Below are 18,255 nucleotides of genomic sequence, written 5' to 3'. Positions count from 1 at the left end.
TTGAGGTCCGCAGCTTGGGCGACGGGGGCGGGGCAGGGGTCGGCGCCCGAGGCCACGCCAGAGTGACTCATCTCCTCCGGCGGCGCGGCCCCTGGCCGCGAGTGTCTGTAAATCACTGGGTGAGACGGTGGTGCCGGCTGGGACCAGCAGCTTGCGTAGGGAAAGGGAGCGTCCAGCTTGGAGGTCTTCCTGGGGTCCTTATCTCCCGTTCTGTCCTTTTGATGAAGTAAGTTATTTAAAATAACCTTACGAGCACCTTCTCTGTAGGAAGAATTCACGTGAAATTCTCTCCTGCGTTTTTTGTTTTTTTTTTCACCGAAAGATGGTATTCTAGGACATGTCTAGTGGTTTCTTCTCTTTTTGGGGGGGGGTTGGGGGGGGAGACCCAGAGAAGCGCCTCCGGCCGAATAGGCCGCGCCGCAGTCACACGGCCCGCAGCACAATGCGGGAAGCTGTTGACACACAAACGATCTTTTCTACCCGCCTAACAAAAGAGCCGTTGGCCCCCGCGAGCCCAGCTCCCGGGGCGGGTTCAGACAATGAGCGCGGGGGTTGGAGCCTGCGAAGGGGCCTTCCCGGACGACCGTGTCGGGGAAGTCCTGCAAAGAGAGAATCGGAATTTTGCACCTGAAGCTGACTACCCAAAACACAGGAAAGAAAAGTGGTGGAACAAACCTGGGCTGGGGGTACCTTGAACTCGGGGTGCCTGGGTCCCATCCCCACCGCGCTTTGAGTCCAGCGGGGGCCGACGATCTGGTTTGCGAGCAAGAGCAGAAATGTGGTAATTTGTGTAAAATCTCATCTTTAATGTTGACAACTCATCAGAAAATGTTACGTGAGCCAAACAAAAGCAGGCCCCAGGTGCCGTAGTGGGAAACAGAGGTACACCGTGGTCTGCACTCAGAACACCCAGATCGGAGTCGGGACAGAAGAGTAACAGCCGTGCTACGAGGCAAATCACTGACTGACGCGAGACGGTGAGGCCCGGGGGGGTGGGGTCCCTCTCGCCCGCCCCTGTAGTTACTGTGATCTAAAGTGAAGGGAGCAGGTGGTACCGTCTCGGGCCCCTCCTGCTTTCCCACAGAGGCCCGCCCGCCAGGACCCCTCCAACCCTGGGGCCCCTCCCCCGCCCAGGCCTCCTCGCCGCAGCGGTGCTGACATCACCCCCAGCGTCCTCCGGGGCGCCCTCCGGTCCGGCAGGAAGTGGGAGGTGAAGCGTCGGTGCACCGTCTTCCCTGCCCACCCCGCTCCGCCGCGACTCCGCTTCCAGACCGGGTCTCTACGCCCTAAGGGAAGGTGGGGGCTACCGACGGCTTAGGCAGCTCTGACGCCCTGCAGAGACCTGCCCCCCTGGAGAGTGGGGGAGGGGCGGTAGCCACGTGGCTCCTCCCCTCCTCCCTATGGGGGGCGGGGAGATGCTGCCAGACTGTTAACCTTGGCCACCCTGGGGACTGGAGCATTTTCTTTGAATATCTCTGCGTGGTTTTGTTCCCACAAGAAGCTTCCGTATGACTTACGTAGTTTGAAACAAAAATTCCACCTAGCATGAAAAGAAAAACGGGCCTGAAAACGAGTGTCAATATACAAACCAGGTTTAAACATGGAAAAATGTTTGCTGTTAAGTGAGAATTCCAGAACCCCAAAACAGTATATCATTGCCACCCACAGCGGTGCAAACGTCCAAGGCCATGAGCAAAAAGGAGACCTCCCAGGCTGGCAGCTGTGTGGGACTATCGGGTTTATTAAGGGGTATATTGTCTTTCCAATAAAATAGAGAAAATACCAGACATGCTCTCTTAAATATAAAAATAAACAACCACAAGTCTAATTTCAGTGTTGCCCTGGATTTGTGAAAGATGTGCAGCATTTGTTATATTACCTATGCTTTTATTGTCTGCCTGAAATACCACACAATAAAACAAAAAAAAGACATACAGCCAGGTGGCAGCTGGTGACCCGGCCCTGGTCCCAACCAGCAACACAGCCTCAGTGGGCTGTGCTCTGGTCAAGAATAGATCCACATCCCAGGGGCAAGCTCAGGAACACATCAGATCAGATCAGATCAGATCAGTCGCTCAGTCGTGTCCGACTCTTTGCGACCCCATGAATCGCAGCACGCCAGGCCTCCCTGTCCATCACCAACTCCCGGAGTTCAGACTCACGTCCCTCGAGTCAGTGATGCCATCCATCCATCTCATCCTCTGTCGTCCCCTTCTCCTCCTGCCCCCAATCCCTCCCAGCATCAGAGTCTTTTCCAATGAGTCAACTCTTGGCATGAGGTGGCCAAAGTACTGGAGTTTCAGCTTTAGCATCATTCCTTCCAAAGAAATCCCAGGGCTGATCTCCTTCAGAATGGACTGGTTGGATCTCCTTGCAGTCCAAGGGACTCTCAAGAGTCTTCTCCAACACCACAGTTCAAAAGCATCAATTCTTTGGCGCTCAGCCTTCTTCACATAACTGAATGTAAATGCAGCTCCATGAATCTCTTAGGGCCGCTGTAACATTATCACAAACTTGAGGGCCTAAAAACAATAGAAATTTGTTCTCACAATTCTAGAGACCAGAAGTCCAAAATCAAGGTGTCAGCAGGGCCACACTCTCTGGAGAATGGAGGAAGAATCTCCTGCCTCTTCCAGCTTCTGGTGGTCGCAGGCATCGTTAGCTTGAAACAGCATCATCAAATACCCTGATACAGAACTAAGAAGGAAGGGCACAAGACCTACAGACCAAAAAATTGTAAAACATGATTGAGAGAAATTACAGAAAAAATAAATACATGGAGGGATATACGAAGTTCAAAAATTGAAAGACTCAATATTGTAAAAATGTCATTTCTCCCCAGGATAATCTAGATTCCATACAAATGGATTTTAAGATCCTAGGCAAGATCATTTCACAGAAATGGACAAGCTAGGCTTCCATTTCCAGTATGTAAACTACTGAACTGACCTCCCATAGCACTATGAACTCTGGACAAAATACAAAATAACACTTAACCTGGAATCCCTGTCATGAGCACAGGCAGATGCTGGAGAGGAGTTAACACTCAGGAGAAGAGAATGGCAGGGTGAGCTGCCTGTTTTCACAGCTTCTAGTCTAACTGCAGATTGTTGTTGTTCAGTCACTAGGTCATGTCCAGCTCTTTGTGACCCCATGGACTGCAGCACGCCAGGCTTCCCTGTCCTCTTCTATCTCCCAGAATGTGCTCAAATTCATGTCCATTGAGTCAGTGATGTTATCTAACCATCCCATCCTCTGCCGCCCCCTTCACCTTTTGTCTTCAGTCTTTCCCAGCATCAAGGTCTTTTCTGAAAAGTCAGCTAGCTCTTCCCATCAGGTGGCCAAAATATTGGAGCTTCAGCTTCAACAGATAAACACCAAGGAAACACCTCCAGGCCTGCTGGCCAGAGAGCCAGGAGATAGAGTTGGGGTAGTGACACCCTATGGCAAGTATTTGAGGGCATCCCAGAAAGGAAGGAGTGAGAGAAGGGGAGACCCCAATTCTACTTATAATCTGGGCCTAAATCTCCAGGTGACATTAGAACACAGGTATAGGACAGACTCTAAGCATCTTGGCTAAGAATGAAAGAACTGAGATGAGATCTGAGCTGCTGTCCAAGGGAAAGTGTTTGCTGTCAGTCCCACCAAGTCATCTGCTGTGTGCTAACACAAACACAGAAATAATAAAATCAACACTCTGAGTTAGTGTAGGAGAATCCAGTGTCAACACAAAATAACACAATATCTAGGACACAATCTGAAATTACTAAATAAGGAGAATGTAAGCCATCCTGAAAAAAAAAAAAATAGGCAATTGATCCACGATATGACCCAGATAACAGAATTAGCAAAATAAAATTTTAAAGTATTATAATCACTCACGTAAAGAAAAATATACTTTAACAAGTGAAAAGATATTTTTTTTAAACTCAACGACACACGGGACGTCCCTGGTGGTCCAGTGGTTAAGACTCTTGAGTTTCCACTGCAGGAGACACAGACTCGATCCCTGGTCAGGAACTAGAATTCCACATGCCACATGGTGAAGCTAAAACTAAATAAAATAAAAATAAAAATCACAAAAGAGGACTGGAAAATATATTTTATAAAGGAAATTCTATAACTGAAAGTTAAAATTTTCTAAACATAAAGTCGGGCTTCCCTGGTGGTTCAGATGATAAAGAATCTGCCTGCAATGGGACACCCAGGTTCCATCCCTGGGTTGGGAAGATCCCCTGGAGGAGGGCACGGCAGCCCACTCCATTCTTGCCTGGAGAATCCCATGGACAGAGGAGCCTGGCAGGCTACAGTCCATGGGGTCACAGAGAGTCAAACACAACTGAAGTGACTTAGCACACACATACACAAACGTATGGTTAACTGAATAAGCGAAACAGAAAAGTGGAATGATGGAGGGAAATAAATCAGTAAACTTGAAGGTATATCAATAGAATTTATTCAATCTGAAAAAGAAGGAGTGGGGAATAAATTAAAAGAGCATAAGGGATCTCTGTAATACTGAATAGTATCAAAATATCAACATCTGTGCAACAAAAATCACAAAAAACAGAGGAAAGGATAAGGCAAAAAAGAGTATTTGAAGAAATAATTTCCAGAATTTTCTACATTTGGTGAAAGGCATAAATTTATATACTTGAAGAATTCCAGAATTCCCCAACTAAGATAGAATCAAAGAAAATCATGCACAAGCACAGCACAAACAGCTGGCAGCCAGGTGTAAAGAGAAAAATCTAAAGAGCAGCTGCAGGAGAGGGCTTCCCAGGAGATGAGCGTTCGATCCCTGAGTCAGGAAGACCCCCTGGAGAAGGAAATGGCAACCCGTTCCAGTATTGCATTCTTGCCTGGCAAATCTCCGGATAGAGGAGTCTGGCGGACTACAGTCCATGGGGTCACAAAAGAGTCAGACACAACTGAGCAACTAAAGAACAACAACAGCTGCAGGAAGACAACACATCTCATGCAGGGAACAGTGCGGTGACACTGTTGACTTCTCCCCAAAGCTAGGAGACCAGAAGGAAATAGACCAACGCCTTCAAGTATGGAAAGAAAGCCCATGAACCCTTTTGTAGAACGTCAAATTTTCAAACTGTCCAGAATGAGGGTAAATAAAGATATTTTCCTATATAAGAAAGTTAAGAGAACTCATCACCAGCGGACCTGAACTATAAGAAATGCTGAAAGAAATTCTTCAAACTGAAGGAAGGTGATACCAGATAGACAGTGGTCATCAGGAAAGAATGACAAGCATCAGAAACAGTAAATACCAGAATAAATATGAAAGAATATTTTTCCTCTTCATTTCTCTAAAATACATGTCTATTTAAAGCAAAAGTATAACACGGAATTGTGGGAGGTTTTCCTGCATTTAAATATACTATAGGAAAGCTATAGAAAAAAATGGACCGAGGCTAGTGAAAGGGTTCTACGTTTTATGTGATGTGGTGCAATGTCAACTCAAAGAAGACTGAAAAGTTAATGATATGTATTGACATACCAAAGCAACCACTAAAAAGTTTAACTCAGAGTCACAGTTAAAAATCTGATCAATAAATAAGAATGTTGAAAATATTCAGATAATCTAAAAGAAAACAAAACAGCACATTTTAGAAAGAACATAAACAGACAATAGACCTAAATCTCACCAACTTCACCATCATATTAAATGGTAAGCATTAAGCACTTCAATTAAAAAGATAGAAAAGGGAGACTCAGCCATATGCTATTTTTGAGAGACACTTCAGAAAAATGTATCATGCTAACAGGTTAACAAGGCTAGAGAGGCTGTATTAACATCAGATAAAATGGACCTCAACACAGTGCTTGTCGGAGATAAAAAGAGTCACTGGAAAAAAAAAAAAAAAGAGTCACTGCCCTAATGAAAAATGGTTAACTCATTAAGAAGACAAAAATCATAATTTATGTGCCTAATAGCTTCAAAACATATGAAGCAAAAATTAACAAAATTAAACAAAAAATTCAACAGATAATTGAACAATTGTTGGAGTTTTGTTTTTGTGGTTGCACTGAGTCTTCAGGGGCTTTGTGCTGTGCACCAGCTTCTCACTGCAGTGGCTTCTCTTGGGGAGCACAGGCTCTAGGTGCACAGGCTTCAGTAGTTGTGGCTCCCCAGTTCTAGATCACAGTCTCTATAGTTGTGGTGCATGGGCTTAGTTGCTCCCCGGCATGTGGAATCTTCCCCGACCAGGGATCGAACCCATGTCTCCTGCATTGGCAGGCAGATTCTTTTTCACTGTCCCACCAGGGAAGCCCCCATTGTTGGAGATTATAACAGCCATTGAATCAATGGGCAAAAATCTCAGGATGGACACTAGTGATCTGAACAACACTGAATTGTCTTGTGAAGTAAAAGTGAAAGTAGCTCAGTTATGTCTGATTCTTTGCAACCCCATGGACTATATAGTCCATGGAATTCTCCAGACCAGAATACTAGAGTGGGTATCCTTTCCCTTCTCCAGGGGATCTTCCCAACCCAGGAATAGAACTGTCTTGATGTGCTATTTATCCAACACTACATCCAACACATTCCTCTCTATTGCACATAGTATACTCAGTAAGGTAAAGCAAATGCTGGGCCACAAAACAAATCCAAACAAATTTTAAAAGGTTGATATCATGCAAGAATATGTTTTCTGTTTATATTGGAATTAAAATCAATAACAGGGACTTTTCTGGCCCAGTGGTGGCCCAGTGGTTAAGACTCTGCTCTTCCAATGCAGGCGGTTGTGGTTTCAATCCCTGGTCGGGATAGTAAGATCCCACATGCCTCATGGCATGGCCAAAAAATAAAAACAAATAAGCTAACAATAAGAATAATAAAATCAATAACAAAATGATGAAAACTCCAAATATTTGGAAATATCTAACTAACCCATGGGTCAAAAAAATTCACAAGGGAAATCTGAAAATACAGCATTATCAAAATGTGTGGGCTGCAAGATAAGCATTGCATAGTGGGAATTTAGTTTGTAATGCTTATTTTAGAAATGCAAATGCCAAATTTTTTATAATTATCTATTTATTTGTTTTTGGTTGTGCTGGTCTTCGTTACTGCTTGGACTTTTCTCTAGTTGTGGCGAGCCAGGGCTACTCCCCAGTTGTGGTGTGTGGGCTTCTCATTGCCGTGGCTTCTCTTGTTGCGGAGCATGGGCTCTAGAGCACAGGCTCAGTAGTTGTGGCACACAGGCTTAGTTGCCCCGAAGCATCTGAGATATTCCTGAATCAGGCTGAACCCATTTGTCCTACATTGGCAGGCAGATTCTTTACCACTGTGCCACCCGGGAAGCCCTAAAATTTATATGGAAATGTAAAAAGTCAAATACAGCCAAGGTAATCTTGAAGAACAACCCTGGAAGGCCTTCACTACCAGATATCATAACTGTGATAGTAATTAAGACAGCGAGGGGTTGGTGCAAGAATAGATGAATAGGCCAGATGAATACAGAGGCCTCAGAACAGTTCACATGTGTTTAGTCAACCTGCTTATGACATATCAGACAATGCCTTGAAGCACAGAAAGGATGGTCTTTTCCACCACTGGCCCTGGGACAATGGCTCCCCGTAAGGGTGAAAAACAAACCTCACACCACACAAAAAAATCAATTCCAGGTAAATTGAAGAGCTAAATGTGAAAGGTAAAATAATAAAACTTATAGAAGGAAACGGGCTTATAACCTCAGAACATGTAAAGTTTTTGTCCATTTCTTGGCTGTGGTATGCAGTTTATGGGACCTTAGTTCCCCAAACAGGGATTGAACTTGGGCCACAGCCGGAAAAGCACCAAGTCCTAAACACTGGACTGCCAGGGCATTCATTTTTTCATTTTTTTGAAGGTCTTTTTAAAAAATAAGTATGAAAAGTGCTGAACATTATAAAGGAAAGAAGTTGATAAATTGGACTACATTAAGAACTTCTCATCAAAAGACATCATGAAGGAGCTTTCCTAGCGGTCCAGTGATTAAAGAGCCCTCCTTGCAGGGAACACTGGTTTGATCCCTGGGCCCACGAAGATCCCACATGCCTCCGAGCAAGTAAGCCTGTGCACCACAACTACTGAGTCAGCGTTCTGGAGCCCGTGTTCTGCAACAAGAGAAGCCACCACAGTGAGAAGCCCACACACCGCAACAAAGAGTAACCCCCATTTGGCACAACTAGACAAAGCCCGCTCCCAGCAACGAAGACCCAGTGCAACCCAAAATCACTAACTAAATAAATTATAAAAAAGACACCATTAAAGAATGGAAAGGCAGCCCACAGAGTGGGAGAAGTTACATGCAATATAGAGAAATGGGCATAGGACTTCTGATGTATAAAAGACTGGTTGGAATATAAAAAGTGGCCAGCCTCATCGATCACCAGGAAAATGCAAACCAAACCCACTGTTGACCTGCCGGAAAGACCATACTCAAAAGGACCGACACCATCTAGTTGGCAAAGAGGAGGAGTATCTGCAAGGGACAGTAGGAATTGGTTCAACCACCTTATAAATTGTTTGGCAATTTCTGCTTAAGCCGTGCAGGCATTCAGCCTGGGGCCCAGCGAGTCTCCGCCTGCACCCAATAGGTGAAAGTCCTGTGTGCCCCGTGGAAGAACCAGAACAGTCTGAGCAGCACTGTTCGGATTCACCCCAAACTGGAATCAACCCAAATTTCCATCACCAGTGAAATGGATAAACAAATGGTGGTCCACTCATTCAATGGCATTACATGGCATGTTTGGTTTGAGAGAATGTGTTGACGTGTGGAGTTTTTTTGTAAATGTCACACTTGAGTGAAAGTCAATGAGGAAATGTGTGAGGCTTTGCATACTCAGCTTTCCAAGCTGGAAAGACTTAAACATACCCCTCATTCTCTGAGAGACAGAAACCAGAGCCCAGCAACAGCAAGCGACTTGCCTAAGGCCACCAGGAAATGGAGACATAGAAGGAAACACAAAGTTCCTAAATCCCAGGCCAGGACTGTCCCCAACACAGCAATTTGCTCTCATCAAATCCCTTTCTTTCTGCCCATTTCTGGTGGACACTTGCATTGTTTCCACCTCCTGGCTACTGTGAATAATACTGCTATGAAGACAGGTGTGCAAATATCTCTTCAAGCCCCTGCTTTCAGTTCTTTTGGATAAACTACCCGGAAGTGACCTCATCAACATTCTCTAGTTATTTTATACTTGTAGGTTTTACTACCCCAACTAACCTGAAGGTCCTAGAAGCCAAGGATCAATCATTCAGTTAGGTGTTGGTGAGTATTGTCTCTGCGGTAAAGAACCCGCCTGCCAATGCAGGAGGCACAGGTTCTATCCCTGGGTCAGGAAGATCCACTGGAGAAGGGAATGGCTACTCACTCTAGAATTCTTGCCTGGAAAATGTCATGGACAGAGGAGCCTGGCAGGCTAGAGTCCATGGAGTCACAAAGAGTCGGACACGACCGAGTGAGCACACACAAGAATGAGTGTTTAATAACCATCTTCCTAAAGGGGAACCCCTAATTTGTGGTGATTGTCCAGCAACTGTAGTGTACAGACCTGGTGCTGGAACTTGGGCCCTGCTTGACAGTGTCCAGAGCAGAGGGACCCTGAGTTGCCACCCCTGCCCTACATGGCCAGGCAGCATTCCCCTCAGTCCTGAAGAATTGAAGCCAAAGACACCCCAGACTCAGGGGCAGGAGCCCAGCACAGTGGAGGGGGTGGATTGAGTGAAATTCCTTCCACTGAAGAAGGTTCCCAGGCTTGAAGGTGCTAATGTTGCCCTACTCTTTAGGTTGGATGGTGGGGACATGGGCGCTCACTTTCTTCTTGTTAGTTAAAAGATGCATTGTGATATGTGCTAAGTCACTTCAGTCGTGTCTAACTCTTTGCGACCCTATGAACCATAGCCCTCCAGAATCCTCTGTCCATGGGGATTCTCCAGCCAATAATACTGGAGTTAGTTTCCATGCCCTCCTCCAGGGGATCTTCCCAACCCAAGGATCAACCCCACATCTCTTAGGTCTCTTACATTGGCAGGTGGGTTCTTTACCACTAGGGCCACCTGGGAAGCCCTGCATTGTGATATATACACTCTTTTATATGCATGAAACACTTAGCATTTAAAAAGTAAAACAAACACCCACACAGGCTCACATGGTGCATGCACCTGCACAGGTGTGCATTCAGGTGCATCCAGCCTCTCTCTGGGAGGTGTGTCCACAGGCTTTGGGTGGGATGCAGCCACCTACATTCTGAAAAAATCATTCGAATGAAGGTCTTTCCCACTGAGGTTAAGACCTGGTGCTCTCATACAAAAGATGCCTAGGATGCCCGTCATTTCCCTCAGATTCCCTAAAACAGGGAATAAGCGAAATGAGTCACTGGCTCCTTTCTAGGGAAAACAAAAGGGAGTCGCACGTGCAGAATGAGGTTAGTGGTCAAGAACAAGCCAGCGAATCGCATCTTTGGGAGAGGCTCACACATTAAAGACTTTCCCAAATTCATGCCAATATGCATTTATTTGGGCTTCCCTGGTTGCTCAGATGGTAAAGAATCCTCCTGCAATGCAGGAGACCTGAGTTCAATCCCTGGGTCAGGAAGATCTGGAGAAGGAAATGGCAACCCACTCCAGTATTCATGCCTGGGAAATCCAATGGTCAGAGGAGCCTGGCAGGCTACAGTCCATGGGGTCACAAAGAATCGGACACAACTTAGCCATTAAACGATGATGATGCATTTATTTGCCAGTCATATTTTTTATCAAAATGGACTGTGTCATTCAGAAACCACTTGCAAAATGAATGTCCTGCCCCAAGAACCCACATGCTATTTTTTTTAAAGCTTATAAAGCAAAAAGGTAGCCCAACTCTTGAGTGCAAAAGGTTGAATCTTTTCATTAGGAGCCTGACGCCCCATGGGCTCTCCCTGATGAACCTGAAGGCGTGAGAAAGAATCAAAGCAGGAACTTAAACCTAAAAGACATGACCTGGAGACCAGGAGAGAAGGCCTGCCCCCAGCTCTGGAACAGCTCACCAGGTCCAGGTGGGCTTGATCCATCCGCCAGAAACCACAGAGTTTCACCAGTTTCACCAGTTTCCAGCTACCGTGCTCCAGCTGCCCTGGAGCCCCAGGGCTGTCTGCGAAAAGACTGGAAAGGTGGTGGGGAGCTCAAGGTTGGTTCCCCTCTCCTCTGTGCTTTTTCTGGAGTTTCCACATTTTCTCGAATGGATGTATTGTTCTTCTATCATTAAAAAGAGAGAAGCAAAAAATAAAAAAGCAAAAGAGAAGCATTGCTTGAATTTTCATCATTTAACTTGTGCTTGAAGAAAAAGACACACACTTTAAAAAAAAATGCACAACTCATTGACTTCTCACACTGACATGCCCACATCACCAACAGCAGATCAAGGAGTAAAACTGTGCCCACTACCCTGGAGAGCCCCCTCCCAGGCTCCCCTCCCCTAAGTGACCACCACCTGAGTTCTCATAGTATGCACTCCTGCAGCCAGGTTGGGGACCTGAGGCCAGTGGAATTACACAGACTTCTCTCTTTTCCCAATGTTTTATTTTGTGTGTGAAGGTTAATTTTTTTTTATTGTGGTAAAATTCATATAACATAAAACTCACTATTTCAACCTGTTACAGTGTAAAATTTAGTGGCATTTAGTGAATTCACAGTGTTGTACAACCATCACCCTTACCCAGTTCCAGAATATTTTCTTCACCCCAAAGGAAAACTGTAAGCAGTCAGTCCCATCTCCTATTTCCTCAGCCTCTGGCAACCACTAATCCAGATTCTCTCCCTATGAATTTACCTAGTCTAGACATCTCACATAAATGGGATCATACAAAACATGTCTTCCTTCGTGTCTGTCTTCCTTCACTTAGCATCTTTTATTGTATTTATTAATTTTTAGGCTGTGCCATGCAGCATGCAAGATCCTAGTTCCCCAACCAGCTATCGTACCTGTGCCCCCTGCAGTGGAAACACAGAGCCTTAACCACTGGACCACCGGGGAAGTCTCTCCCAAATTGATTTTTATTTGCATTGCCCTGATACCATTGGTATTTCTGATGCAATACAATCCTTATCAAACTCCCAGGTGACTTCTTTTCAGAAATCGACAAAGGAATCCTTAAATTCATATGGAAATTCAAGAGACCCAGAATAGCCAAAACAATCTTGAAAAAGAAGAACAAGGTTGGAGGACTCACACTTCCCAGTTTCAAATTTATTACAAAACCACAGTAATCAAGACAGAGCAGAACTGGGGTATGGAGAGACAGAGACCAATGGAGCAGAAAAGAGAGCCCAGAAATAAGCCCTCATATGAATGATCAAATGATTTTTGAGAAGGGTGCCGTGACAATTCAATGAGGAAAGGACAGTCTTTTAAACAAATGTGCTGGGAAAACTGCATACCACATGCAATGCAAAGGAATAAAACTAGACCCCTCTCTCACCCTAGACACAAAAATTAACTCAAAATTGACCAAAGACCTAAAAAAAAAAAATAGTTAAAGTGTTAGTTGCTCGGTCATGTCCGACTCTTTGTGACCCCATGGATTGTAACCCACCACCAGGCTCCTCTGTCCGTTGGATTCTCCAGGCAAGAATACTGGAGTGGGTAGCCATTCCCTTCTCCAGGGGATTTTCCTGACCCAGGGATCAAACCCAAGTCTCCTGCATTGCAAGCAGATTCTTTACTATCTAAGCCACCTAAATGTAAGGGCAAAAACTGTAAAACTCTTAGTTAGAGCGAAGTACACATATAGACCTCGGATTGGGTGATTTTTTTTTATATGAGAGCAAAAGCACAAACAACAACAGCAAAAAAAGATAACTTTGATATCATCAAAATTTAAAACTTTTGCACTTTAAAAGACAAGAAAATGGGGAAAAAGTACAGAAAAAGTTTAAATCACACTTAGAGGAGAATTGTATCTAGAATATATAACAAACTATCACAACTCAATAATAAAAAGACAAATAACCCAATTTTAAAACAAGCAAAGGATGTGAATAGACATTTCTCCAAAGGAGATATACAAAAGACCAATAAGAACATGAAAAGATGCTAAACATCTGGGTGGGGCTGCATTTCACAGAAAAGGCCCAGGACCATGCCAGTCTCCCAAAGGGAGTATGTTACTCTTGACAAGCCAGCCCAAAGTGACAAAGCTGAGGGTTTTCCCAGGAAAGGATGGATTCTTGACACCCTCTCTGTGCAGGTGCAGAGATGCACTGCTCACAGCCCTCTGGGAAAGGACCACAGCCCAGCTGCAAGGAGCAGGATGAACCTAGAACCTCCAGCCATTAGCTGCAAACCCAAGTCACTCTCTTCTCAGGTGATCCCAGCCCCTGCCAGCTATTTCTGCTCAGCGTGGGACTCCTACAATGGGCCAGTGCTCCCAAGCCACCCCCTGGGCTGGAACATCACCACTGGTGGTCCCTCCTGCTCAACCCTAATGCCTCCCTTTTCCCCTCTGCAGGTATTTCTTTCCAAGAAACCTTTGCACTCCCAACTCCACTTCAGTGTCTGCTTCCTGGAGAAGTTGAGACTGGGAGTGGAGCTGTCCAGGAAAGAAGGCAGCAGGGTGGACTTGTGGATGGGACCACTCACTGTCGGGGGCAATGAGAAGAACCCTATCCCTTGCCCAGGGCCCAGCTGTGGACACTTTCCCCAGGGATGGCTTGAGGGTAGGGGCTGGGAAAGAGGCTGGTGGAGGGGGCTGCACTGCCTTATCTGGTGGAGGGAGGAGATAATGGAACCTTCCTCACTTAAGTTGCTGACTTTGAGACATTGACATTAAGGTGATAATGACAGGCTGGGGGCAGTTAAATAATTGAGAACAGAGTGTGAGGAGCAGCAATCTCATTAGCAACTTCAAAGCAATCCCCATCTCAGGTCCAAGAGCAGAAAACACTCAAGTTCAAACAAACGTGGTGGCCAGAGAGGCTGTACTTCAGACGGTTGAGTGCTCACCTGAGGCAGGACTGTTCTGCCTACATCAGGACCCTGGTTGGGACCCCGGGGACCCCTAGGGGGTGGGGACCTGAATGTGTGCATGCAGAATTTGACTCCTCAGAGGCCTTCCGCCACTTGAGCCTGCAGATGTGGCCCCCTCCCCAGAAATGATGTGGAACTCTCCCCTACAAGACAGCGGATGCCCGTCCCACACGCTTTCCGGGCCTCCAGGCCTGTAACAAATGTAGCTGGGACAATTCTGGAGGAAAGGGACTGCAAGGTTTGACTGACATATATTGTGAAGTCTGCAGGGTGGGGAGTGGATTCTGAGGGTGTCCCTGGCACCATGGTGCTCCCCACATGACCTTTACCGTGAATGGACAGAGCAGTGTCCCCAACCTGAGAAGGAACAGAAACTGGGGCTCAGACCCTCTGGAATGAGGGTGAGGGTCACTCCCCGAGGAAGATCCCTAAGATCTGCAAAGGTGACAACGAGGAGGGTGTGGGCTAAAGAGTGGAGAGTGGAGACCAGAGGGGCTGAGCACCAGCTGAGGCCCCGAGACCAGTGGGGGCACATCCACCTCCCTTTCTCACCCAAGAATCCCCAGGAAGAGAGGCTGGAGAACCCCTGGTGGAGCCCTCATGTGCCAGGGAGCGAACCTGTTTGCCCAAGAGTGTGGACTGTGGTCACACAGATCTCCCTTCCTAAAGAGATGCACTGCCCCATATAGGAGCGGGGCCAGCGGGCTGCCCGCAGCCATTAGAGGCTTAGGGTCTGCCTCAGATTTCGCGGAGGTGGTGCCTTTCTCAGAGTGGCTGCAGTCAGCTCCCGAGCGGGGCTGTGTTCCGAGGGCCTGGTTGCTTCTGCCCACATGGGACTCCTCACCTGGGCTCCAGAGTTCTGTTCAGCAGGGAGACTTGGTCAGGTCCCAGCCTATGCCAACTTCCTCCACTTCTCCCCTCAGAGGCATTACCCACCCCAATACCCTTTGAACCCTCATGAATCTCAGCATCTGCTTCCCAGAGACCCTCTCACCTGGCCATTATGTGATGACAAGCAGGATGACCAGGGAGGGTTGGTTTATTCACTCAGCAAATGTTTGGGGTTTGCACCTGGCTCAGCAAGAATCTGTCTGCAATGCAGGAGACTCAGGTTCGATCCCTGGGTCAGGAAGATCCCCTGGAAAACGGCGTGGCAACCCACTCCAGTATTCTTGCCTGGACAATCCCATGGACAGAGGAGCCTAGTGGGTTACAATCCATGGGGTCACAAAGAGTTGGACAGGACTGAGCAACTAACACAGAGCTAGAACGGTAGGTACATTCTCTAACTGCCCTCATCCTCACTCTCCTGTCTATAAAATGAGATAATTGTAGAGCATTCCACCCCCCAGAGCACTGCTTCAAACATCAAACGTGTAGATGGAAACTGCTTGGTACACTGGCCGGCACACACTCAGCAACTGTGAACTTCAGCTGCTGTCCTTTTTTCTGAGCACTCCTTCAAAGTGTTTGCTCCATGGACCTTATATTTCTCTGCAGAAATCAGAATGCACAGTCCAGGCGCTCATCTGAGCAGGGAACTGCCTTTCATCCCCAAATGGAAGGAATAGCCCTGCTGAGACATGGACACCCTGTCCCCAGATAGCATCAGACAAGGACCGGCTGCCCTCACACGTTGCTGTGGGAACAGAAAGACGTGCAGCCACTTTGGAAAACCGTCTGGTGGTTTCTCACAATGTTAAACATAGACTTACCATATGAGCAGGCAATTCTACTGAGGTATATACCGCGGGAAATGAAAACATATGTCCACACAAAGCCCTGTACACAGTGTTTATAGCAGCGTTATTCACAGTAGCTCAAAGGTGGACACAACCCAAATATCCATCAACTAGATGAACACGTAAGCACTGTCCTACAACAGAATGTTATTCAGTTACAGAAATAAATAAGTACTCATACACACTGCAACCTGGATGAGCCTTGAAAACACTTATAAACGTTTGCATAGTGAAAGCAACCAGTCACAGAAACCTACACAGTGTAGCTTCCATGGATGGGAAATGTCCAGAACAGGCAAATCCACAGTGGTTCCCTGCACCTTGGGGGGGACAGTGCAGTGGGAAGTGGACCCTAATGGCTACAGAGTTTGGGGCAGCTGTGTTGACCTTTCTTTTTTCCCTTTGGCTGCACCTCACAGCATGCAGGGTTCCCCGACCAGAGATCAAACCCTTCCCCCTGCAGTGGAAGCTCGGCATCCTAACCACTGGACCACCAGGGAAACCCCGGTTTGAAGGTTTGGAATGTTCTGGAATTATATAGTGGTGATGGCTGCACCACTCTGTGACTATACTAAACATCTCTGAACTGAACACCTTAAATGGGTGAATATTATGGTGTGTAAATAACACCTCAATAATGTTTCTAAACAAAGAAATGAATAAACAGACGTGAGTTCGGCACAGCCCAGTGTAGAGAGAGACCAGACTCTAGACCGCTGGCCCTGAGACTCCAGGGAGCATGATGAACACTATTTGTGAAAACACTTCCCTGAACCCAGGGAGACTCCCAAGGCAAACACGGTTCCCATGCTTGCTGCTTGGGAAAGACAAATATACACTCGTGGACGTCTGCGGTAGCTTGTGTGAGCAACTCCAACCATGGGAGTGTGTTTTTGGCACCGCCCACCCCCGCACACACCATCCAGCTGCTGGGACCTCCTGGAAAACCCAGAAGCAGCTCTGGGTAGAGGCATCTTCCTGGAGGAGAGCCTCCTCCTCAGCCCGGCCCATGGGCTGCCCCTCCCACCACACGCCTGCCTGCCTGGCTTGTGTGCATCACAGTGAGTGTCTGCCTCAGGGCCCAGGCTCTCCACAAACAGGACTTCTTGCTGCCGAGCCTTTGTGTTCAGGGAGCTTCCAGCAGCCACAGAAGGGAAGGTTTGTAGTGTTAACAAAGTGGACCTTCATGAGCCAAAGTACCCATGGGCCCGGCAGGATGCTTCCCATCCACACTCCAGCCCCTCGCTGGGTAAGGGTGTCAGGACACAGCCGAGAAGCCCTCGGCTTGGCTCCAGAGCCCTGCAGTGACCACAGGCTTCAGGGGCTGGACCGTCTCTGCACGTGTGCGCAGTTGCGCTGTCTAGTCTGACTCTTGGCAACCCCATGGACTCTAGCCTGCCAGGCACCTCTGTCCCTGGGATTCTCCAGGCAAGAATACTGGAGTAGATTGCCATTCCCTTCTCCAGGGGATCTTCCAGTCCAGGGATCAAACCCCACCCCCATCCTCTGCGTTGGCAGGTGGATTCTTTACCATTGAGCCACCTGGGAAGCCCTCTACTGCTTATTTACACAACTTCATTCCTGGAGCTGTGGTTGTGTCACACCCGCACTCATGTATCATCAGCAGGTGCAAAGAAAAGCAGGTATTCAGCCTTGGAGTTGACGGGCGTTCACATTCTAGGACGCTCCCGGGAGGTCTCTGGGTTACTGTGGCAACGTCCTGGGCCGGCATCCTGCACTCTCTGCATGGGGTCAAGAGAGGGAAGATGAAGGAATGCCTTCCCCCCACCCTCTGCCAAGCTTCAGCTCAGGACAGCCTGCCCTGGGCACAGGCACAGCGGTTTCCTTGAGTGAGGAGAGGGCATCTGGTCTCTCCCCGGGGGGCTGAACAGGGAACGCCAGGAGGCAGGGTGTACATTCAGAAGCTGGAGGCTCAGATCAGAACCCCAGCCCGGCCACTTACTAGCCTGTTACCCTGGCTGAACATCTAGCCCAGGCTGGGTTCATCATCATTAGGCACCCCCTAGGCTGGGGGACCCCATCCTGACCTCCAACAGCCTGTGTGCATCGTGCAGGCCTGTGACTCCATACAGAGGATCAGAGCGTGGGTCCTTTGAGTCTCTTTCTCTCATGGCCCCGTCTATGTGACCATGGTCTGCTTACGTGTGGTGCCCAGATTGACCCAATCTCCTGCCAGCAGTCACCAGCTCTGCTGTGAGATCGCTCCAGAGCATCTGCTGCTAGACAGACACATGCATCACCATTGGGCCCTTAGAGACCTACTGATAAATAAAAACACCCCTTGCCATGTGCTCAGGGGAACACAGGGGACCCTCCCTACAGCCCCCTGCTCCACTGCCCACATCCCTTTTCTGAGCTCCCCTTGGGAACCACCAGGAGGCCAGGACTGGGTGGCTGGCATGGAGCACTGGCAGGTTCCCTACAAGCTGAGCCGGACAAACAGCAATGGTGCATGGGCCTCGTGCCAAACCTGCGTTGGA

Source organism: Bubalus kerabau, chromosome 13 (genome assembly GCF_029407905.1).
Source record: "Bubalus kerabau isolate K-KA32 ecotype Philippines breed swamp buffalo chromosome 13, PCC_UOA_SB_1v2, whole genome shotgun sequence".
Lineage (NCBI taxonomy): Eukaryota > Metazoa > Chordata > Mammalia > Artiodactyla > Bovidae > Bubalus > Bubalus kerabau.
Note: the sequence above shows the minus strand (reverse complement) of the source record.